Source organism: Ursus americanus, chromosome 9 (genome assembly GCF_024610735.1).
Source record: "Ursus americanus isolate L20-20 chromosome 9, mUrsAme1.1.p, whole genome shotgun sequence".
NCBI lineage: Eukaryota > Metazoa > Chordata > Mammalia > Carnivora > Ursidae > Ursus > Ursus americanus.
In genome coordinates, this window is record NC_142135.1 from 31,516,686 (window position 1) to 31,541,592 (window position 24,907).

Below are 24,907 nucleotides of genomic sequence, written 5' to 3' on the forward strand. Positions count from 1 at the left end.
TGTGCATGCTCAGTAGTTGTCTGCCAAAACACACTCTTGCTAATGTTAGGGGCACATAAAGAACTGCCCATGGAGGTGTGTGGGTCCAGCCCATAGAGTGTTGTTGATGTCTGTGGGCCCTTTGGGGGGATTGACAGGTGAGGCCTCTCAACAGCTATGGGGGGGCCTCCTGATGGAGTCCATAATGTAGTTAGTATGGTCAGCATTCCTTTGACATGTTCCAAGCCTTCACTGTTGTTCTCCTAGCTTACAATTCATGATGCAGTACTCTGGATGGGATGAGAGAGAAATGGGCTTCTGGCAGCCTCCCACACAGCTGGGGAAGCCAGGTACTCACTCACATGTTCTCACTTTCCTCCACAAGAGAAATCATAGAGCCCTGAGAAGGGCTCTCTTGGCACTAGCTGTGCCACTTTGGGAGAGCCGTGACATGGATAAACTCAAGCTCTTTCTCTGACCCTCTTCAACTTGTTCAGCCTCTGACTTTCTTGTTCCAACAGTGTGCTGGAACTTCTCTGCTGGATTCCTGGACTTCCACAAAGACTTTCTTATCTGTTGATGATTGTCTAAGTCAGTGTCCTCCAGGGCTACTGGACTGCAGGCAAAAGAGCCAGGAACAGTTCATGGACCACTTTTGTGTACATAGCCAGGACCAAGATCTGTTTGCTATTGCACAATGCACAGGTGGGTGAGACATCTCCCAGGTCCTTTGGCATAGGGTGCTGGCTCCCACAAAAACACTTTTTCTGTGGATGGATGCCAAATTGTTGTTGGGGAGATACACGAAGGGACTCCCTCAATTTTTAAACCAGTGTTTCATTGAATTCTATCTTCCAGTGCGATTTAGAGAAGTCTGCTGCTGTATCATTTCCTTAACATCTGAATGTAGCCTGCTTCTTTCCCTCAGTCCTACCCTGGAAACTTTCAGGATCTTCTCTTTACCCTCAATCCCTTGAAATTTCATGTGAAAATATATGTTGCACCGTCTCCCCATTTACTGAGCTCCCCATTTGCTTACTGAACCATTGCAGTCGAGAAACTTGTGCTGCCATCAGTTCTAAGAAATTTCTTTATTTTATTTCTTTCCCTGGAATTATTATTATCTCAGTTCTCCTTGAATGGATACTACCATTTTCTTATATTTTCCTTTCCTCACTTTCACCATTTTTGTTATTTTCTGGAAAATGTCTTTGGCTTTGTCGTTCAAATCTTCGCTGCAATTTTTATTTATGGATATATTTTAATTTCTTTGACTTATTGTTTTTATTTTGAAAGAGTTCTTTTACACTGTTCTATGTTTATTCCCTCTTTTCCATGTTTCTGCATCCAGTAATTATAAGTTTTCTTGAGTTCCCTGAGAATTTTCTGTTACCTTAGTACTTCTTTATTTTTTTCCTATATAATTTTGTGTCTGTCTTTCATGTTAGAATTTTTCCATACTCTTTGGTATCTTTGATTTTTTGTTTCTAATATGACTGAGACACTAAAAACCTAATTGGAAGTTTATGTGTATGGATAGAATGGGGTTTGAGAAGTACTTGTCAAGTTGTGGGCTTTGGGTGATAGAACAAGGACCTTCCTGCTAGAGGTCCCTGTCTATACAGGGTTCTCCTGGGTTCAACACACCCCCAGAGAGAAATCCTGCAATACTCAACCTCAGAAGCACATAGCCAGTGAGGAGCTTTACTATCTATTTAGTGTACAGACTTTTATTTTTTTCAGTACAGAATTCCCACCTTCAGTTATTATCTTTCTTGGAATGTGTACATATTAACTTTCTTGGAATGTGTACATATGAAATAGAACTTCTGAATCTTCATGTATGTGAAAATGTATTTATTTTGCTTTGATCCTTGGTTGATAGTTTACCTGGGAATATAATTCTGAGTTTAAAAATCATGTTTTCCCTTGTTAAATTCAAGAAAGCATCATTCTTGTCTTCTGGTATTCAGTTTACTGGTTGGAAATGTGATATTAGTCAAAAAACTTTGAATTTTATCTAATCCTTACTTGGATGATGCTTTTATTATTTTATTAACTTGCTCTTCTGGAATTTAACACTTTATTTATTTATTTATTTAAAAGATTTTATTTATTCATTTGAGAGAGAGAGAGTATGCGAGCATGAGTGGGCGAGGGGCAGAGAGAGAGGGAGAAGCAGACTCTCTACTGAGTAGGGAACTGGATGCAGGCTTGATCCCAGGACACTAGGATAATTACTGGAGCTGAAGGCAGACTCTTAACTGACTGAGCCACCCAGCCTCCCCGCATTGTTTCTATTTATATTGTATTATTTATATACAATTTATATACTATTAGTATATATAGTGTAGTCATATGTATATATATTTATATACTATTATTAATATTAGTATCACATATAGTATTATTTGTATACTATTGAATATTATAAATTTCAAACACCAGTAATCTATCCTGTAACAGTCTTAACAGGAGCCCAGGTTTATTCAGATCCTACCTGTCCTCCAAACAACCCTTGTGATTCAAGTAAACTTCCCTCATTTCCATTCTCAGAGTAATCTTTAATTAATTTTAATCTTGTAACAAGATCTCATCCCCCTTGTTAGTGATCGTTTTAGGAATGGGCAAGGGACCCAATTCTGGACAAAGGAAGAGTTCCTGGAGGCTTTTGTTCTTAGGAGAGAACTATGGGGACCCTGTTCATCTCTCTTCTCCTGAAAATAGACAAGAATATTGCATCCCTTGTTTCTGTCATCCATTTTGGACAATGAGAAAAACTATCTCTAAAACAGAGCTAACCTACAGAGCAGTGGATAACAAAGAGAATAGCATTCAAATAAAGCTGAACCCCAATCATACCAGGCTTGGCAACTGCTTTGCTTTTAGTCTTTCTGTCACACGGGCCAATAAGATTTCTTATTATTTAAGACAGTTTGTACTGGTTTTCTGTTACTCAAAGCTACCCTCTTTGTACCTGGCAGTTCTAAACCCTGTGCCTCTTTAGATGTGTCATATACACAGCGCATCATTATCATGGTATCTGGAGACAGAGTACTTGCGTTCAAATCTTGGCTCTGCCACTTCTTAGCTAGGTGATCTTTTGCATGTTATTAAATATCTGTGTGTTTCAGTTTACTTATATTCAAAATGGAAATATAATGGTATTTATACTGCAGAGAAGAGTTGTATTAAAGAGTTATATGAAAAGTTCTTGGCATGTAGAAAGTGCTGTTTAATTGTTAGTTATTAACAGATTACTCAAAATCATTTCTTCTCTTCTTCTTTAGCAACAGAACCCTAATCTTGTTCAAGATGTTCAGTTAGAAGTACTGATTTTCTGAAATTACCTTATAGCTAGATTTGGCTTTGTAATGCAGTTCAGACCAATAAAATGCAAGAAGAGATCTACTGGATGTGGCTAGAGAACCTGAAATAGTTTTGCTCAAAAGCCACAACGCATCTTTTTTCTTGGCCCACGCCCTTGCTCATATCTAAAATGGGACATGATGCTTGGATATGGAAGAGTCATCTTGTAATCATAAGAACAAAATCTACACAGTTTGGAACATAGTTGGAAAAGAGGAGCCGATTCTGACGACTTCCTTTAGCAGTGTATCAGCCCTGAATTGACTGTGGAATCCCCACTCCACAAGAAGGAAAAACACCCGTTTTGTTAAGCACTATATTTAGGTGCTTACCTACAGCCAAAGGCAATCTTAACTACGACACAAGGGACCCTCTGGGCAAGATACATCTGAGTATTATGAAGACATGGAGAGTACATGTCCCTGTTAAAGATTTTTAAATACAAATAAAATAGATGTTGTACCACTCAAAGAATATAGACTTGGAGGCCCAATCTGACTATAGGCTAAAATTCTGCAGATTCTGATTTTAAGACATAATACACGTGAAAGAACTGTCAGACTTAACTGAACTGCAGTGCATCTCCTCACCAAAACACCACTATCAGTAATAACAAAACAATATGCAATTAAGAACTTTTAAAATTGAAAGTGTATTTAGCTAAAATATTTCCACTTATTTTCTTCCAAATTGAAATTGTTTTTCCCCTTTTTGGTTTTTGACTAATACAGAAAATAATGCAGTAACTAATATTATACTCAATAGACAAAAGAAACAAACAAAATCCTCTCTGTGGAGGTTGCTATGGCTTTGGAAGAAAACCAACTGAAAGCAAAAATGTAAGATAGAAAAATATGCATTTTCCACCCCATCCTTCCTCAGTTTCTTTCCTCTCCCTGCCTTAATATATGTGTTGAGGAGTTGCATTATAATAATAGCTTATAATACACTTTAAAACTCTAATTAACCAAGCACTTGTTACTAGTGATACCCAGTTCCTGCACATAAACCACCAGTGTGTACCCTGACTTCAAGACTGAATCTGAATGGAATCTACCAGAGAACATGTTTATGCTGTTCCCATTTCCTACAGAGATGAGCGGATTGCAGTGGCAATAATGGTTAACTCTCGTTCTGTTGGTTAGTTCTTTCGTTCTACACACATACATCTGCACAGATAAAAGTCTGGCCAGCAAGGAAACTGAGGTTCAGAATGGAAAATTGTATTTCTTAAGCTCACAGAGTAACTGAAGATGCTGGAGTTCTAACCATGCACTGTCTAATAAGAAAACCGATGGAGTTTTCCTTATGCCATTAAAGCATTAAAGCTCCCCTGATAGTGGACAGTTACAAAATCTGGACTCTCAAAGGGACAGTGAACTGGACTGATAACCAGGAAAGCTAGGGTCTAAACTAGACTCATCAACTTGGAGAATTTTATTCATCATTAGCCTTATTGTTCACATTGGTAATCATTTTTTTCAGATTCTAAATTTGATGCCTCTGTAATTCTAATGTTAGTTTTAAGTTCCATGTTTTAGACTGTGAATTTCTAGATAGTAGGAACTTTGTCTAAATATGTGATTTGTGTAGTACTTACACACCTAGACAGATCTTGAAGATGTTCTTGATAATGTCAACAATTTGGCAATTTTTAAATGTATTTTTCTTATTATTTTTTTGTCTCTACATTAATATGTTGTGGAACTCTATACAGGAAAGGCCCATGTAGTCATGTCTTTGGAACAAGTTTCATTGAGAGGCTCTACTCCAGATGTCTGTATAAAGAAAATATGAACTTATATTATGTCTTTGCCACTTGTGGGAAATAGAGTCCTAGTTTAATGTAGTATAGAGTATTGCCTTAGGACTTTCATAATATAGATTGATAGATGCTTATTAGAATATTTGACAGATGGAAGTTTTGAAATGTTTTGGGTCAATAGGAAATTTAGTCCATGACTACAGACTAGGTGGTTTTTATATATGTGGCTACAAAATTTCATTTAAGTATTCCCTTGGTAATATGAAATTCGAATTCCCAAAGGCCAACATAAATGTGACTAAAAATAATTTGTGTTTCAACTATATTCTAAAGCCAGTTTTTGACTTAACTTTTAAGCTCCCTTTTCCTGTAAAAAATCTGTTCTGTCACATTGCCACACAACATCCTGTTACCCTATTTTCCTAAGCTGGCAGGAAATTGTCCACTATTGATGTCTGTAATAGGGAAATACTTCTCACCGATCTCATCTTCTTTTATCGAAACTTAACCTCATCAACACGATCCACTTAGATGAGATTATCCGGAAATATTGAGTAGGTTCCTATTTGTTTAAAGGATGAGGCAAAATTCTCTGTTCAGATGAAACATAACAAAATTCAGACTTTTGTATTTAAGATACATTGCAGTGTTTGAATTCTCATCTTCTCTCATCAGTTAGTAAATACATTTATATATCGTGTGTCTGCTATGTACCTTGCCATTCTTCTCAGGACTAGCTTTGCTGCTTAGAAAGCTAGCCAAAAAATTGGTCTGGTTACAGCCTATTTGTTTTCTTACCATAATGGGTGAAATGCTACAAAACAGCAAATTAAATTAAAAGCAAATAACTTTGTGATGGCCATTTATGCCCTAATGTTAATAATTACAATTACAATTTTACATTTTTATAACTAGATGAACTGGGAAACACTGAAAGGAGTGAAAACTAAGGAAGGGGAAATTAATTTTGTTTTCTCAAGATTAGGAAGGCAGTGCTGGTTGAGCTACAAGTAGGATTTCTGCATGCAATTAACTCATTCGTTCATTCATTCATTCATCCATTCATGTATTCAGTCAAATATACTTCCTCGATATTTATAATGTGTCATCCTCTCTTTTAAAGGCTGGAAATAGAAAGACAAGTTGCAACCAGAAACAAGAAGACAATATTCAGTAATGTATTCTGGGGAAGGGAGATGATTATAAGATGAGAAGAACAAAAAGCTGGAGAAAAAGGAGGTTGTGCTAAATGTTGACTACTCAGCCAAACCTGCTTTCTTTCCTGATGACACTTGAGCCAGAGTAAACAAAAGCAAGCATGTAGTGTAGAGCAAGAACAAACAAACAAACCCATATCTTTCAACCTTTTACTGACAACTATTATTTCTGTATGTAAGTATTTCTGTAGTTTCAATGGAACAATCTGATTGTAATAACAGTTTATTTGGCAATATCTTTGACCTAAAACATGCATTAATTTCTCTTCAGTATAGCTGTATATTTACAGCTCAGAACATTGTGAATGATATGGAAGTTTCACCTTATTCAAGTAAATAACAATATAAAATATCAATACACAGAAAATGATGAAGATATTGATTTTAATTAAATGAATGATTTTTCCTCATTCTCATTCTTTTCATATTTATTTAAGCATAATAAGGTTTCTTGTTTAACAAAGTGAAACAATTATGCAATAGAAGACTTTAGATGATACCATAGTTTTTACATGGCTATGACACAGAAAAGTAATCTTATTTCAGACAACCTTTTAAAAGGTGTATTCTGCTCACCTGGCTTTTCTTGTTCTGTCATAGCTAATAATTAATTACAATACACAGAAGACAAAAGGGTATCTTAAACTCAAGGAAATAGGAAGCAATGGAAAGATTTCTTGAGATCACTGCAATGTAGTAGTTTACTAAGCATTAACTCAAGCATAATTATGCCCAGTAAAGAGTAAAGAATGCACATTTGATTTCTAATATAAATATCTAGATTTTGTTCATGAAGATACTGATGAGAACCATTAGCCACCATGTAAATATGTAACTTAAGAAATATTTCAATTGAAATATTACTTATTAATGGCTTATTACGTGTTATGGGTTGAATTGTGTCTCCTTCAAATTCATATGTTGAAATCCTAACCTTCAGTATTTCAGAATGTGACCTTATTTGGAGATAGGATCTTCACAGAGGTAATCAAGCTAAAATGAGGTCAGTAGGATTGGCAATAATCCAATATGACTGGCGTCCTTTTAAAAAGGGGGAATATGAAGACAGACATGCACACAAAGAGAACACCATATGAAGATGAAGGCAGAGACAGGAGTGATGCTCTTTCAAGTCAGAAAATGCCAAAGATGTCCAGCTGGTAGAAAGGCAGATTCTCCCTCACAGTCCTTAGAAGGAACCAACCCTGCTGACACCTTGATTTTGGATGTCTATCCTCCAGAACTATGAAACAATAAATTTCTATTATTTAAGCCATCCAGTGTGGTCCTTTGTTATGGCAGTCCTGGCAAACTGATAAGCCGAATCTCTGATCTAATACTGTCTTCAGTACTGCTTTATTTATTGCTCACCATATGGCTTCTATCTGTTTGGTTTTATAATTCTCTGTGACTAGTAATATTAGCAATAACAATACTAATAGTTACAGTTAATTTTCTGTGCACTTACCATATTCCAAGCTGTTTTGATCATTTCTGACCAAATAAGATGAATGGGGAATAAAGGAAAAAATAATTTTGTTACTTTATTGGCACTAATGATTAATATTAAGTATGTTTTATTAAGCCTTTGAGGGCTTGGGAATGGTTCAAGGAGCTTATATTATTTATCCTAATATAGAAATTGTTATCTTTAAGAGGGGTACTCCTCCAACAAAATCTGAAAGTATGAAGCCTGAGGATAGATAGCACGTGATGAGGAAACTGATACTTAAGACTAGAAAAATGGTGAAATCTTTGCTAAAAATCATTGCCTAATGTACCCTAGGAAGAAGACCACCTGTTGACTAGTCACTTCTAGGTAGATGTTAAAATGCCTCACAGCCCTACTGTGTATTTTCTATTATTAGCTACATCTCAGAAATACTACAAAGGATTACAAAGAAGAAATGAGCTAGGGAAGAATTAGCTTGCAAGCAGAAATGAGAGTTCAGAAATTCAAGTCTTTCAAGGTTGGAAAACCCAGCTGCTTGTAGAGATTGAACTACAAAGACTTTGAGTGACAACACGCACTTACTCCAGCTGAGTAAAGTGACTCAGAACAAAGGTCAGAGTAGGGTGTGGCTTGACTCCATTTGTTCAAGGAACCCAATCCGAGCCACAATTAAGCTAGTGATAAAGAGGCATGAGGATGAAGAAGCAGCCATGTAAAATAAATTTGAACTTTATTTTTAGGAAATAACTTTGGGTATGGTAACTGGCTATATGAAACTGGCAAAGTAAATAGATCCGAAGTCTACAAAGTTTTGAGGGAACTGCATTGTTAAGGAAACCACAAGGGCACTCTTGAAAAAGGTTTTTATTTTTAAATTCAAATACTAACATCAATTCTTGTACTCCCACATAGAGAAAGCAGTCTTGGAACACCTCCTGCAGGGAAAGCATGCTCTCCAAACTTTTCAGATGTGGCTAACGAAAATAATGACAACAAAGAGGCTCTAAGAGGTATAGCCTGGGGCCACAGAGAGGAAGTGACAAAGTAATTCCTCCCAAAGAGTAGAATCAAGGCCTAGTCCAGCACCCTCCTGCTCTCTCCCCTGCCTCTACCTCTGGTGTGAGATTTTCACAGTTTCTGTGCTGGGGTATTACTGATCAATAAAGAATGTTGACTACTGTGTATGTCTTTATTCTCCCTCTTCCCAATTATTAGTATTTATTGTAGATGTGCTGTATGTGGATGTGAAGTAAAGGTACGATAAGTTGTCTTTTTTGGTTCATATGTCACCTGACCATGAGAAGCCACATGTAGACCTGATGGAGAAGACAGAAAACTTGGATTCTGAGATGCAGTGAATGGAGGAGCAATGAATTATTTTCTTTGGGAAGACGGGGCAGATGTGAGCTCCTTTGACATAGGAGAAGAATAAGACATTTTCTTGACCAGAATTTGGACTGTGGTTAAGACTATGTTATGTTTTCAACACTGTTTTCTCTTCCTGGGCACATAGATAATTGCATATGTTATTCTCCCATGAAAATATATTGGGAGCCATATGATTTAGTTTAGGTCAATGGAATGCATGCAGAAATAATGCAAGGACACTTTTATACCCAGCCCTTACAACAATACTGCACAATTATCTATTTTTGCATTTTCCTTCAACATTAACCTTGTATATTTTCTCAGATACACTAAAAGACAGAAGTATCTTTGGTCCCTGAGTCACCACTTGGAGGGGAGCTGTTCAGGAGAGCTGCCTGATCTACATCAGATTGTTACCTGAATGAAAAATAAACAGAAATTCCAAGGTCTGTTTATTACTATCACGTAGCCAAGTCTATCCTGCCAGAGACAGATACCCTAAGGACATTGCAGCCCATGCCAGGCCAAATTCTATTCAATAGTTTGCAGTCATGGTGAAAGTCTAGAGAAATCTAATACAAAAATGCAGCTAGGCTTTGCACCCTGATTTGAAAATCCAACAAGGGCACTATGTTCCAAATTACCCTGGGTAATAACTGTTCTAATGTGCAGTTTCTCTGCTCACCTGAGTTAAGTTTTCCTTAAGCACAAGACAGAAAGATGCGAAAATGTCTATAGGAATCACTAATAGATTTTTAAACACACTTCATAGTGTAGCCAAAATAGTTTATATTGCACACTTAGATCTATTTGATGGACCTCTGAGCATCAGTTTTTCCAGTTTCCATGAATTCTTCCCTACATTGTCATACATAGGGACCAGCCATGCTGACTGTCCTTTTTTCTTAGATTCTGGAGTGGAGATTTAGATACAAATATCAAAAAGACAATACAGTTACAGAAAGCCATCAATTCCTACTCCTTGGTAGCCTCTGGTTTGGTGTCCCCTTGCTTACTCTCCCATCATATTTTCTAGAAGGAGGTAAAAATTATGCTAAAGTTGGAACTAGTGACAAATCTAGCATTTGGCAAATCATTAACTCTCACTATCCTTATTCTCCAGTAGTTCTAGATCAGAGACATGATTTGCTCATTTATCTTTTACCATATTTGCCTTTATTTTTCAAAAATGATACATGAAATTCTTTCTGTACAGTGAGAGGGAAGCTCATTTAATATGCGCTACTTTTTTTTTATTTGCCTTTTTCCTTTTGATTTTGTCTATAATGATTTTGTTTTTCTTTGCGTTTTTGTATGAAAGTCTTCTCCATGATTATAAAAACTTCTACCTATTATCCATTTAATTAATTTTATTTCCTCAATTTTTACCAATTTAAATCTCTGAACCATCTGGGCTTAATTTTTCTATAAAATATATAAAAGAATTACAAATTTTTTTTCAAATGGCTAAGTGGTAGTACCAACAATGTATTTTGAATGATACAGTTTGGTCTGTTCCCTGTCAATTATTATTCCCCTGTTAAATTCCATTTTGTACTTATTGCTATTTCTGGAGTCTCTATCTTTTCATCCTTTATTTAAAAATATATTCTCATGTAGCTTTAATTTTTTCCTTGGTTTTCCTCTTACTGATTTAATTATTCTTTATTTTGCTGATGTTTATTCATTTGCCTTGAGTGTTAGTATTGCCAGGATTTTGTCTTTGTTCCACTTTCTTTCTCATTTTTTACATTTCTCCTAAAAGATCACATCTAATTCCATAATTTCAAATAATATTCATTTAGAAAGGACTCCAAAATTAAAATTCCTGGTTTGGGCTCTCTCTAAAGTGCCAGAATAATCACCTGCTATGTGTATCTCTCTCTTTATCCTATGAGCATCTCAAAGTTAATGTATCTAAAATGGGAGCTCATCATTCCTATGATCTCCCTCTTTTTCAGCCTGAAGCTATTTTTGTGGTTTTTTTTACCTTTCCTTTCTTACTTTAGTCAAAAGCAACACTGCTCCTGTACTGCTCAAATAAGAAATTCAGATTCATACATTCTGATTAATAAAGTATTTTTTACCCCCCATTTCATAATTTTCATGGTAACTCAGGCTAAGAAAGATTTCTCAAATATACATTCTACACCCGTCCATTAATTCAGGACTTGCCTCTTATTTAGACCAAGGCGAAGCCTCTGTACTAGCTTCTCTTTCTTCAGTATCTGCACTTTTACTCATACATCCTTTAGATGGTTTCCAGAGATATAATTTAAAGCACAGATCTGACCATTGCACCCTCCTACTTAAAAGAATTATTGTGTCTCTACAATATCAAATTCCTTAGCATTTTACATTTTTCATCTTTATCTTCACTCTGTCTAGTCCTGTGTTGCACTATAAACCCTGTGTTACAGCTATTTGGGATTGCTCATTACACACCAAATATGCAGTTCATCTTCACACCTCCTTTCACATTTCCATACAATTGCCTTCAATCAACTTTTTTTTCTATGTCTGCCTAACATGCACCTGTGCATCCTTCATGGCAGATCTAATTGCTAGTTTTCTTTTACCTTCCCAGGTATTTTCCTTTTGTCTTTACTCACTTCAAACAAACTTTCATAATAATATCTAGTATGACATATCAAAGTTACTTATTTGAATGACTGCCCCTGAAGAGAATTCCTTTCTTATTCATATTCTTATCCACAGCATCTAGCAAGTTTGAGTTCGAACTGGAAGAAATTTCTTATCCACAGCACCTAACAGTGTCAATTCAAACTGGAAGAAAATTTCTAGTAACATTTGACCATTTTTTTAATGTAATAGCATACATTCCATTTACCCCATTTAAATTGGTAATCATGCATGTGAACTAGTGTCTGTCATTGATTATAGTCTTGGTGGGGGAGTAATTCTAGATCCCACTCTAATGTAATCTGAGATACTAGGTCCAGTTTCTTCTCTGTGCCTTTTGGAACAGCCAGGTAAGAGCATGTGAATAATACAGGAATTAGAGTGAATAATACAAGGAATAGAATTAATTAAACAGTGATTGAGGAACTACCTGGAGGTTGCTAATCTCATCAGCAGCAGCAGCATTCTAACTAGGGTTTGAGACTGAGCTTGATTGCCTCTTACTTTTTGACCATACAAAGCTTTTTCCGTTGTTAATTAAATGTCATCTTTTTACTGAAGTCTATCTAACCAATCCATTTGAAGTTATAATCTCTACAAACTCCTGATCCCCATACTTTGTTCAACTTTTAAAAAATTTACAAGGTACTTATTATCGTCTAATGTAGTACATCATTTAGTTGTTAATAATTTATCCACTCCAGACTTCTTGTGTTTACTATTTGCATGGTATACCTTTCTTCCTACCCATTTACTTTGAATCTGTGTCTTTATATTCAAAGGATGTTTCTCATAGACAACGTATAGTTGGAGCATACTTTTTCTCTATTCTAATAATTCCTGCTTTTTGTGGAAAGTTTATGCCATTAACATGTAATACAATTATTGATGTGGTTGAATTTGGGTCTACCATTTTATTATTTGTTTTCTCTTTGCCTCCTCTGGGTTTTTTTATTGTTGTTGGTGGTGGTAGTGTTCTCCTGTTACTGATTTCTGACTCCTTTTGGATTATTAGAATATCTTTAAGATTTTTTATTTTAATTCCTCTATTGGCTTTTTAGTTATGCCTCTTAGCATATTTTTAAGTTTACTCTAGGGATTAAAATATACCTCCCTATCTATTCACAGTCTACTTCCAATAGGTATTTTGCTGCTCTTGTAAAATGTATGTAGGAATACATAGGGTTTTATTAACCACCTAAATCCTTTATGTTACAATTATCACATATATTACATTAACATACGTTATAACTCCCATAAGAAAATGCTACAATTTTTGCTTTAATCAGTACTATTTACCTTAGAGAAATTTAATGGAAAATAAAGTTTTTCATATTTATCCAGGTACTTACCATTTTTCATTTCCTTCATTTCTTCCTGAAAATAGAAGCTTTCATTGGTTATCCTTTCCTTTCATACTGAACAACCTCTATTAGCATTTCTTATAATGCAGATGGGCTAGGGACAAATTTTGTAGTATTCTTTCATTTGAAAAGATTTTTATTTCTTCTTCATTCTGAAAAAAAATTGTGTCCACTGGATATACAATTCTAGAGTGATCGTGTTTTTGTATTTAAAATTTTAAAGATATTGTTTCACTGCCTTCTGATCTTCACATTTTCCAGTGAAATGTCAGAAATCATTCAAACTGTCTTTCCCCTCTACATAATGTGTTCTCTTGCTACTTTCAAGATTTTCTCTTTATTGCTGATTTTCAGGATGATTTCATTAATTTTGGTACTGCTTTGGGTTCACTGAGCTTCCTGATTCTTTAAATGTATTGCTTTCACAAAATTTGAAGAGATTTTAGGCATCATTTATTCAAATATTCCACCTGTTCTATTTTATTTCTCCCTGCATTATTGGATTACAATCGTACATATATTCAAACTTTTCATATTGTCCCACAGATGCCTTGTTCAATTTTTTCACTTTTTTTTCCCTGTGTCTAATAGATTAGATGCCTTTTATTGGTATATCTTTCAGTTCAAAGATTCATTCCTCTATTATCTCCATTATGTATTTACAACCATCTAGTTAATATTCTTCAGATGTTGGATATTTCACATAGGATTCTTATTTGATTTCTTTATAGATTTAAAATATTTTCTCTGTAGAGAGTTCTTATTTTTTTTTTACCACAGCATTTTTTCCTTTACCTTATTAAATGTTCTTATGTTTTAAAGATATTGTTTACTAATTTAAACATCTGAGTCATTTCAGGGCTGAACCCTGTTGGCTGTATTTTCTTTTGAGAAGATGGGTTCTTCATATGTTGAGTAACCTTAAACTAGTGTGGACATTGTGAATAATATTTTGTGGAGGACCCAGATTCTGTTATAGACCTCTAATAATATTTATATTTTTGTTTTAGTAGGCAATTTACTTAGTAAAGCTGCAAACACAGACTTTATCAGAAATAACAATTTCAATTCAGTTATTTTTTTCCCTTGCTAGGCTGCTTACAATCTTCCCTAGTCCTATATAAGTCAGAGATCAGGCAGAAATTTGGGCAACACTGTTCACAAATTTGAGTTTTCCCTCTTTCTCTTTTCCTTCCAATATTGTTCCCATTTACTTTCCAGGAACTGTGGTTGCCCCAAACTCTCTCCTGGTTCATGAAGCTAAAATTACTATATGATTTTTAACAGTGTTTTACCTGTCTTATGTGAAGCCATTGGCATTTTGTCTCAGTTTGCCCTCAAGCTAAAGGATATAGCAACAAGAAACGCATCCTGTATATTTTTCTTGTTTTGAGTCTCCACCATAATCTACATGCTTTTCTTCTCTCTTTAGAGCATTTGGGTAATTCAGTTCAATTGTTGAACAGCGTTTGTAGTTGTTACCTTTGGGAGGGCCAGTTAGTTAGAACCTTCCTCAGCCACACTGGCACAGAACTCCTATCATTTATTTATCCACTTTGTTATTATATTGTCTGGGTGTTCAGAACAGGGATTATTATTTTTTTAATGTTTCCAAATAACTAAGAGAAGTGTTTGCAACATAATACTGAATAAATGTTTGTGAAAAGAATAAATGCAATAGGACTACCTAAGAATGGCTACAACTAAAAATAAGACAAATGTATATGGAAAAATATTTTTAAAAATTGAAAAACACAAAGTAGTGATGCCAAAAATGGAAAAACTCAATCTAAAAAAAGTGTTAATTATTTATAAATTAATCTACACATTTAGAAATTACACTAAAAATCACAGCTGGTTACCTTTTACAGACATTGATAAGCTATATCTACAAATTTATAAGGAAGAACAAAAGGCCAAGAAAAACTGAGACAATTTTGAAAAAGGAAAAAGCAAAGTGTACTTCACTGATGATTAAAAGACTTATATGAACCATATAATTTAGTATGTTACTTGCACAAAAATGGGAAACAATTAACTAAACATAAGGTAAAGGTAAGAAGCAGAGCCATACATATATGGGTATTTCATATGTGACAGGTAATATGTACAATTAGTATATTCTTTAACAAATGGTGCTTGGAAAGTTAATTATCTGCATATAAAAATAATATTTTCTCACTTGTCTTACATCAGTTCCAGAAAGATAAAAAGTTAATTATAAAAATAAAAAAATATTAAATCACGAAAATAATAGTAGTTAATATTTCTAGAACTTTGTGGTTAAAATTTTCTTACAGCAAGGGGAGGGGAATGGGGGATTGGGATAGGCCGGTGATGGGTAGTAAGGAGGGCACATATTGCTCGGTGCACTGGGTGTTATACACAAATAGTGAATCATGGAACACTATATCCAAAACTAAGGATGTACTGTATGGTGACTAACATAACATAATAAAAAATTATTTAAAAAAAATGTAAGTAATAAAATGATCTGAACAATTAAAAAAAAAGAAAAAAAAGAAAATTTTCTTAAAGCAGAAAACAAAGGCACAAATCTCAAAGAAAAATCATAAATTTTACTTTTTTAAAATTTAAAACAGCTGAATTTCAAAAGAAAATCTAAAATCTTTTCAGTTCATAAAACTGTGAAAGAATTTTTATCCTGGGGGTACCTGGGTGGCTCAGTCAGTTAAGCATCTGATTGTTGATCTTAGCTCAGGTCTTGATCTCAGGGTTGTGAGTTCAAGCCCAGCATTGGGGTCGATGCTGGGTGCGGAGTCTACTTAAAAAGAAAAAAAAAAAAAGACTTTTTATTCTGACAATTTAACAGGCAGCTAGAAGTCAATAAGGAAAAGACAAAGAATCTAGCTTAATAAGGGGCAAATATATGAGAGACAATTAATAGATAAAAAAATGCATAATAAAAATTAAAAAATATGTACATCACTAGGAATCAGGAAGATACAAATTTTAAAGATGTGATATCCATTCACACTCATCAGATTAACAAAAATTAAATTCTGAGAGTATCAAATATTGGCAAACATGTAGTGAAATGGAAACTCTTACACACTATTAAAGGGAGTGTATATTAGTCACTATCAGATAGTAAGTAATTTTCAATATCTAGTAAAGTTAAGATGTGTGTATTTTGAATCTCAGAAATTCTACTAGGACTGTATCACAGAAAAACCTTAGCACTTATGCACAAAAAGACAGATACAAAAATGTACATAAATATTTGCAATGGTATAGATTTGTAATAAACAACAAGCTCATAAACATAAGACTATAAATAAAATGCAATATATTTATACAAAGGAATATTATAAAGCAGCTTAAATGAATGAAATAGAGATACATATTTTACCATGGAAAGATGTGAAAACACAGTATCAAATTGAAAAGACAGATGTATATACACAGTATGGTACCATTTATTTATGCATTTAAAGGCAAAAAAGCAATATTATATATCTTTGTATCCCTATACCATGTCATAAATATACATAAACTGAATGGGAATGATATATAGTAAATACAAATGAGTAGTTAACTGTGGGTTATTTCTTAAGCGGACGGCATGTACATGGATGCTCATTGTATTCTAACCCATATGTTTTAAAACTCATATGACTGAAATATTGAATATAAAATGGGGATAACAATATTTAGGTGAAATTTTGTTTGAAGAATTAAATGAGGTGATACATATAAATAACTTTAGTAACATAAAAAATGATGGGGCAGTGTTAATTTTTCCATAAAATCACAATAGCTAGAAGTTGTAATGAAAAAATAAATCATGAAAATATCTAGCAATATCAAGAATGGAAAACATTAAAAATGTAATAAATGAGACCTATACTAAAATTCACTCTATTACCAGGATAGATAAACATCAATTCAAACAAATGAAAAGATAAATTGGGTCTCCAGATAAGAAGATTCAAATTTGTAGAGATGTTTCTCCTTTAAAAATCAATTTATATGTTAATCATATCATAAAGAAAATTTAAAGATAAATTATTTATCTTTATTTACTTATATGTATTTATGTTTATAAATTTTATATTTATAAATATATTGATTATAAATTTAAAATTCCTTTTTAGGAGAAGTATATTTTCAAACAATTTTGGCAGAGTGATAATACTTGAATAACAGGAATTCTTGATCAATAAGAAAAAAATGAGTCTACAGAATTTTAACATAGGCAAAAGAAATGAGTATGTAATTTACAAGTGATGAAATATAAACAGCAAATAAACACACAGAAAATGCTCAATTGTACTAGTAATCTGAACTACAATATTAAGAAAGCAATAAATTTCACTTTATTAAATTAGCAAGCACTTTAGATAATCTAATAATATTGACTTGGACAAAATTTCCATAATAGTGGCGAGAAAAGGTCAGGGGATTCTTCCATAAATAAACAATCATAAACATGGGCAAAAATACTAAAAATTACCATTTGAAGGCAAGAGAAAACACCCAATAGCTGGCAGAAACTTGAGAAATATTTATTCTAGAAAGAGTGCCATTGCAATGGGCGAGAATTCCAACTTTGTGACTTTGTGGTCTGGGGAAGCTCCAGTATTAGCCCAGGTGAGATGGTAAGAAGCCACAACCTTAAGAACTTGAAGTAGAAGATAACAGAGTTCCGATCCGGAGAAGACCTGGAAATCATATACTCTAAAATCTGAACATAGCCCAAATCCCTGGCAGACTTCTAGATTAATGTTTCAAGATTGAAAAATAAATAATAGTATACAATGATGATAGAATGATATAAAATAATTAGAACATATTTGAAGAATACCTGACCTAAAATAATGCCATCTGGAAATTCTAAGATTCAAAATTGTATGTACAGTACGTCCTCACTTTTGCTGGGGAAAAAAAAAAGGAAAGAAAGGAAAGAAGGAAGAAAAGAGGGATTTATATCTATATCCCAAGTGTTAGTTGTCTTTTTTGTCTCTTGCTCCAAGAAGGCATAGATATTTTAAGTGAATTCACTTCCTTCAATGTCTATTCCCTCATTACACAGGTCTGTCTGAAAATATGTTGAGATATATTTTGTATTCTTTTCCAACTACTGCCTTCACTGCTAACGAAGATCTTTATGACTTTTTTTTTTTAGTAGATGGTGGTAGGTATCGAACTGCTATTTTATTTAGATTCTATTAGATACAATAAACCAGTGTGGTAGTAGTTCTATTTTAAAATGTCAATACTTGCTACTCATCAGAAATTAAATGTTTTGAAACTATCTACACATGACAAAAAATGTCTGATGTGAACTTAAAATGTTCTCAAGGGCTTTCAAATTTTATTTTAGAGTATATGAACCAAAAATTTGAAGACCATTGCCTAAAGAATACTGTCAAACAAAAACCTCAATGAGTAGAGTGTGGATTTTACTGAAGATCTTATAGGGAAGATAGCTCAGCAGACAATTTAAAAGTGTTTTACTAGACATTTTTGTTCTCCCAGAACTTTTAGAGTACACTACCAGGAGTTTTTAATTTGCTTTCTCCTGTTCTCTCATACTTACAGATTTACAGGCTCCCTTCTCTACTCTTATGTACTGCCCCAGCTTCTATCTCTAGAATTCTGTACCTAAATTTACATCTGTGTCGCATGCTACAGAACACTCATCCTTCACAGAAACCAGTTCAGCAATCATCTTTGCTTACTGGAGCCTGATTCTGATCCGTTCCTTCATAAAAATTACAGCATCTTTTATAAATATACACATACGACTAGAAGAAATTTCTCTAAAATTTTAATGTTTATGGGGAATTTTAATTTTCTTCTTTGTGTTTTTCTGTATTTTTTCCCAAAATTTCCACAAACACCTTGTTGCTTTATAATAAAAAAGTTATGAAAAATTGAGACATAAAAACTAAAAGAAATGGGATAAAGATTAATGGGAACTTAAAAATGATAAAAGAAGCTTCATGAGTCAACGGCAAAGGGATGGATTATTTTTAAAGTGCTATTGGGAAAATTTGGAAAACAAAAGATTTTGATCCTCACTTCATACCACTTTTGAAACTAAATTCCAAGTAAAGAATTTAATGTAACAGGTACAATATTTTTAAAAACCTGAAGGAAAATATAGGTTAATGTCTAATGATGGGAGGACTTTCTGGGCATAAAATGGTGGGAGAAATCACAAGGAAATATACTACAGAGACAAAGTTTCAGTAGATCAATTGGTTCAATAAAAATTATGAAATGCTGTTGATATTAATATAACTTAAATCCCCAGTTTCTATAGTTAGATGCCTACAGGGTATTCAAAAGTTGCCACACATAAGATAAATACATTATCAACTTTAAGTGCTTTAAATGTCTGGAATTTGAAGAAAACAATCAAACATATTATTTGGAATCCTAACACAGTTTAAAAACATATTTATTACCTGTTTCCCAATTTTGTGGGATGCCCTTTTCAGTTCATGTGTAAGAAAACTAAGTCTTAGAGTGGCCTGTTCTCATACAATGATGCAACTTTCCAGGTAGGGCCCTTCTAATTCAGGTCAGTGTTTTTAATACGGTGTTCTTTGTAGTAAGAAGTTTGTTCAGCAAAGTACGCAATTATCTGCCTAGTACTGTTCAAAAACCAATGGTCAGAGAGTGGGGAAATTGAGCAAAAAGAATTCTTCTATTACTAGTTTTGATTCTGGTGTTTTGCTTGTTTGGTTGTTTGCTTTGGTTAATGTCCTTTCATCGTTATCTTCCCTGGAAAGCATACCTAACAATATGCTTGAAACTGAATTTTCTTTTACTCTCACAGGTAAGTAATAGCTTGGATGAAGTCAATCATCTTCTCAGCACTGAAAGGTTATTCCACTGTCTTTTAGCTTCAAATGTTCAAATGTATGTGTCTTTTTTCATGTGGTATGCCTATAACACACTCGGTAAGCCCTTTGCCTTTTTTTCTTTAAACACTAATCTTCCTTTTGATGTTCCAGGTCATTTTGTTTGGCTATCAATAGTGATCATCCTTTTCCTCCAAGTTATTTTTAATCATAGCCAGTGCCATTAGGTAGATAACGATGAAAGGACATTAACCAAAGCAAACAACCAAACAAGCAAAACACCAGAATCAAAACTAGTAATAGAAGAAGATGGGAAGAAATAATGGTGATCAACAAACTTAGCCACTAAATGTCTAGGAAAGGTTAACATGGATTAGTAGCTCTAAACTGAAAGTGAATTTTTGGTAATAACTGAGAGATGAGAGCATTAAATTTTCTGAAATAAAATACTGATGTGTGGGTGAAGGCAGAGAGGAAACAAGTCAAAATAGTCTCAAGTTCTCACTTTGGTTGAGGAGAGGACGGCAGAAGAGGAAAAAGGATGGAAGTGAAATTTTACAGTAGTTCCACTTAGAGCTTTGCTGAATTCCGTGGTACTCACTGTATGATACTGTTAAGTGACTGGGCATTTCAGCCGTTTCTGAGGAGATGACTGCTGAATCACTTCATTCCTAAGAGTGCATGGGTCACAGTACTATGAACTGTTACACCATTTGCCTCACCATTTTCTCCACTTCTGCAAAGCAACTTGGAAACTAACAAAATGAAGAGCTGTGCTATTTGGTAAATCATTAATGAGTGACAAAGTCTTCTATTCAGTGGGGGTTTTCCTACATGCTTTGTTTCTTTTGGTGACTGTCAAACATTGCTATTGTTGGTGCCATTAAATGCGTGGCCTCTGCCCTCTTAACAGCCTCTTCGCACCTGCAGGAAGGCTGGAACCTTAGCAGCCCAAAGAAAGTTCCTGTGATTATCCTTCACTGCCACAGAGCATCTCTCCAGGTAGCACCAATGTTCACCATCCTTACTTAGCTTTCCTGTTCTGATCTGTATTCTTGGGGCTTCTAACACTTCTGCTCTGTGTATGTTTCTCTCCACTGTTTTGGATCCTGGCCTCCACTATAAGTGCTGAGGCCTGTGCAGCCTCTTCAATAATTCTTGGCACCAGACTCTTTGGCCCTCATCATGGCAACCCCTATATACCCTGAAGGCTGTTGCCTTGGCTCAGTGACTCAGGCTCCCTTTAGCCCTGAAAGGGAGTTCAGACAAATTGTAAATATCACCAAGTAGCATCAACAACTTTATCAAAGCTCTCTAGACCATCTTTTCCCCTGAGGGATTACTTTCTCAAGTGGAATCTTATTTAGAATCTTGAAAACAGCACATTTCTTAGAGAAGTCCAAGGAAGCAAGAAACCCAAGGACTCATCTTTTAAATCACCTGAAGATCTTCAGGAGAATATTTTCCAAACATAAACCCTCCACACATAACTTCACATCTAGTTTATTTACCAATATTCTTTAAGTGGGATAATTTTTATCATTAAAGAATTAAGTTAAACTAAGTTAAGTTAAAAATAAAAATGTAGATGTGAAAGTAAGAAGGGTCTCAACTCCAGATGAAAGAGCTGCTCTTGGAGCTAAGGGAGAGAGATTTCAGAAGTCAAAATAGAACCTAGAGAAGTGGTCTGGGGCTGGCTGTCTCAGGCCTAGAATACAAAAAAGAAGAAGATGGTAAGAGCAAGCAAACAAGAAACAGCTGGATCTTCTTCTAGTTATCCATTCAACATCTGGAAGAGACAAGTTGGGAAGGGGAAATTGCAGAAAGGATAAGAACAAGAAGAGAGGAAATTGGAGGATAGTGAATCTGAGATCAACAGAGAGGTAATGAAGCTGCAGTATGTATAGTTTCACAGAGACGATCCATCACAAATACTGAAGACTTGAGAGAGATTGAAGCTCTGTGAACTTACACGGCAGAAGGGTGGGTTGAGGAAATGGGACCCTATGGACTAAAATTAAGGCAGGGCAGTTGTTTGGGAAAGAAAGGGCTGGCATGGAGTACAAAGAAGCAGTTGGACCCCAAGCTGAAAAACAGAAAATTCAAGAAAGGAAGTTAGAGAGGGACTGTTGAAATGACAATTGAGGGATAGTAACATGGAAGAGCTGCACGGAAGTAAACCTGGGACCCTAAAACATACCGGGAAGAGGGAGCAGACAGAAGAGGAGAGTCAAGGCACATACAGCTTTTGGAGATAGTGAATCAGACTATGAGCCCTTGGGCTCTGGTTGGCACCCCATTAGTGAGGTTGAAGGAGCATCTTAGCACTAACTAAAATATTTGTATGAACCACCAGAGATGTTTTTTGCCTGCACCTTGGCAAATCCCGATATAGAACAAAATCTCTGGGTCAACGTATAGCTTTCATATGCATTCAGATATACACTCCAGGAGGACTTAGGGGAGAAAGGGTCAAGTATAATCACCATATTTATCCCCTTGCATTTTATCCAGTTGGCTGATAGGGAAACACAAACTTTGTTTTTTTGTTGTTGTTGTTTTGTTTTTTTAAAGATTTTATTTATTTATATGACAGAGAGAGAGACAGCCAGCGAGAGAGGGAACACAAGCAGGGGGAGTGGGAGAAGAAGAAGCAGGCCCTCAGCAGGGAACCCGATATGGGGCTTGATCCCAGGACCCTGGGATCACGCCCTGAGCTGAAGGCAGACGCTTAACGACTGAGCCACCCAGGCGCCCCGAAACACAAACTTTGTGAAAAGGAAGCAAGCTGCTCTTAGGAAGAGAAACCTGCACTGCATTTGATTGCATGGTCCTCCTCCAGCTAAGCATTCTATAATACCACTGAGAGAGAATAATGGTGAATTATCGTATGGTTTAAAATACACTGTACTTAGGAATTTTTTATTCCTTGGCTAGGTAAGGCTACAGGCTACAGAGGTGTTAAAAGTCTTAACACTTCTTAAAAGTCTTAAAAGTCTTGAGAACTTTCCGATCACTAACACATTTTGGAATTACGAGTCTGATTCCAGAAAGCTTTTGCAAAAAATACATGTCATTACCACAGGCCCTTTAATGGGAGTGGGTTAGTGGTTAAGCAGTTTTCTCTCAGCTCTAACTTACCTTCTTTAGTTGGCTTTGTGATGCTGGGCTGATACTCTGCAAATGCCATTTCTCCTTTGCCATCTGGCTCCCTGCTATGCTTAGTCAATTTTTGGCAACAGGGGAGAAGCCAAAAGACAAGAGAGGGAAGAGAGAACTTGCTCCTTCCTATTTGCTTGCTATTCCTGTGAGTGTCACTCACCATTGGCTCTTCCCTCTGATTCTAGAAAGTTTGTTCCATTTTTAGGATTCTTCTGCCATTCTCAGAATCAACTGATTCTAAAATGCGAGCACAAACTGAATAGTGTCCATCCCTCAGAGGTCTGGGTTTCAGCTCTGGTTGGATCCCTGAGATCCCTCCTTCAGGCTTCTAGGTTCTGATAATCCCAACCATCTCCCTTTGTAGAATGAGCAAACCTAGGGTTAGCAGCTGCTTCCTAAGTTACTATATCTGTTTCGCTTCAAGTTCCCATTTTGTCTTGCCAGTCCTCTAATACCTAACCAATATTTAACCTTCAACAATTTAACTTCCAATTGACTAACCAATGTCTTATATTAAATTATCCGATTAAAAATAACTGTGATTTCCATTTTTGTGGTTGAATTCTGACCAGTGGAGGGGGTCTTCAGCAGTGAATTATATAGAAAGCTTCTTAAAATTCTCTTTGAAGTCTACCTCTTTCCAAATTATTCTTCTCCTTGCAGTTAAATATCAGTCCATTCTCTGCCAGCCAGCTGTCCTGGCTCATGTTCCAGTTTTGAGAGCTGTCATCCCACTCCCAACCCACCACACTCACATATGCACTTCAAAAACACAACTGTATGACTTTCTACCCTGTGAAAACCACATACGAGGCCTTGTCTATCTCTCCCTCTGAATGTTTATCCCTCCTTTCTCAAAAATCATCCCCGAATTCTGACGGAAAAGTTGCCACCTTATTAAATCATTTGCTTGGTTAAATCTTTGTGGTCTTCAGCAAAGAGAAGTGTAATGTGTACCTGTGTCACCAGATGTCTTCTTATTAATGATGTTATTTTTTCTTTTCCTTGGGCAAACAGGATTCCTCTGGAAGTGCTATTGTACTTAATCCGGTCCATTAACATCCTTGCAGCCAAAGTATGAGAAAACACATCAGCATTAGGCTATAATCTCTGTCCCATAAATTCTCTTTCCTATAAAATACTATTACTAAACAAGACTTTTTTCCCCCAGCCTTACTGATATATATATATATGTACACATATACATAATATTATAAAATCAGTGATATATATATGCACACTGATACATGTGTATATATATGTATACATATATTATAAAATCAGTGATATATATATACACTGATATATGTATATATGTATATATACATATATATACACACTGTATTATCTATATATACACTGATATATATAATATATTATAAAATCAGTGATATATATATACACACACACTGATATATGTATATATAGTATACAACATGATGATTTGATACGTGTATATATGGTGAAATGATTACCCTAAAAGTTTATTTAACAACTATATCCCCTCACACAATTACCACTTTTCGTGGGTGATGATAACATTTAAGATCTATTCTTTTAACAACGTTAAACTATATAATGTGGTATTATTAATTATAATCACCATGTTGTACATTAGATCCCCAGAATATATTCATTTTATGGCTGGAAGTATATATATATATATCCTTTGACCAATATCCCCGCATTTCCCCATCCCTCAGTCTCTGGCAATCACCACTCTACATTTCTATGAGTTCAGGTTTTTAGAT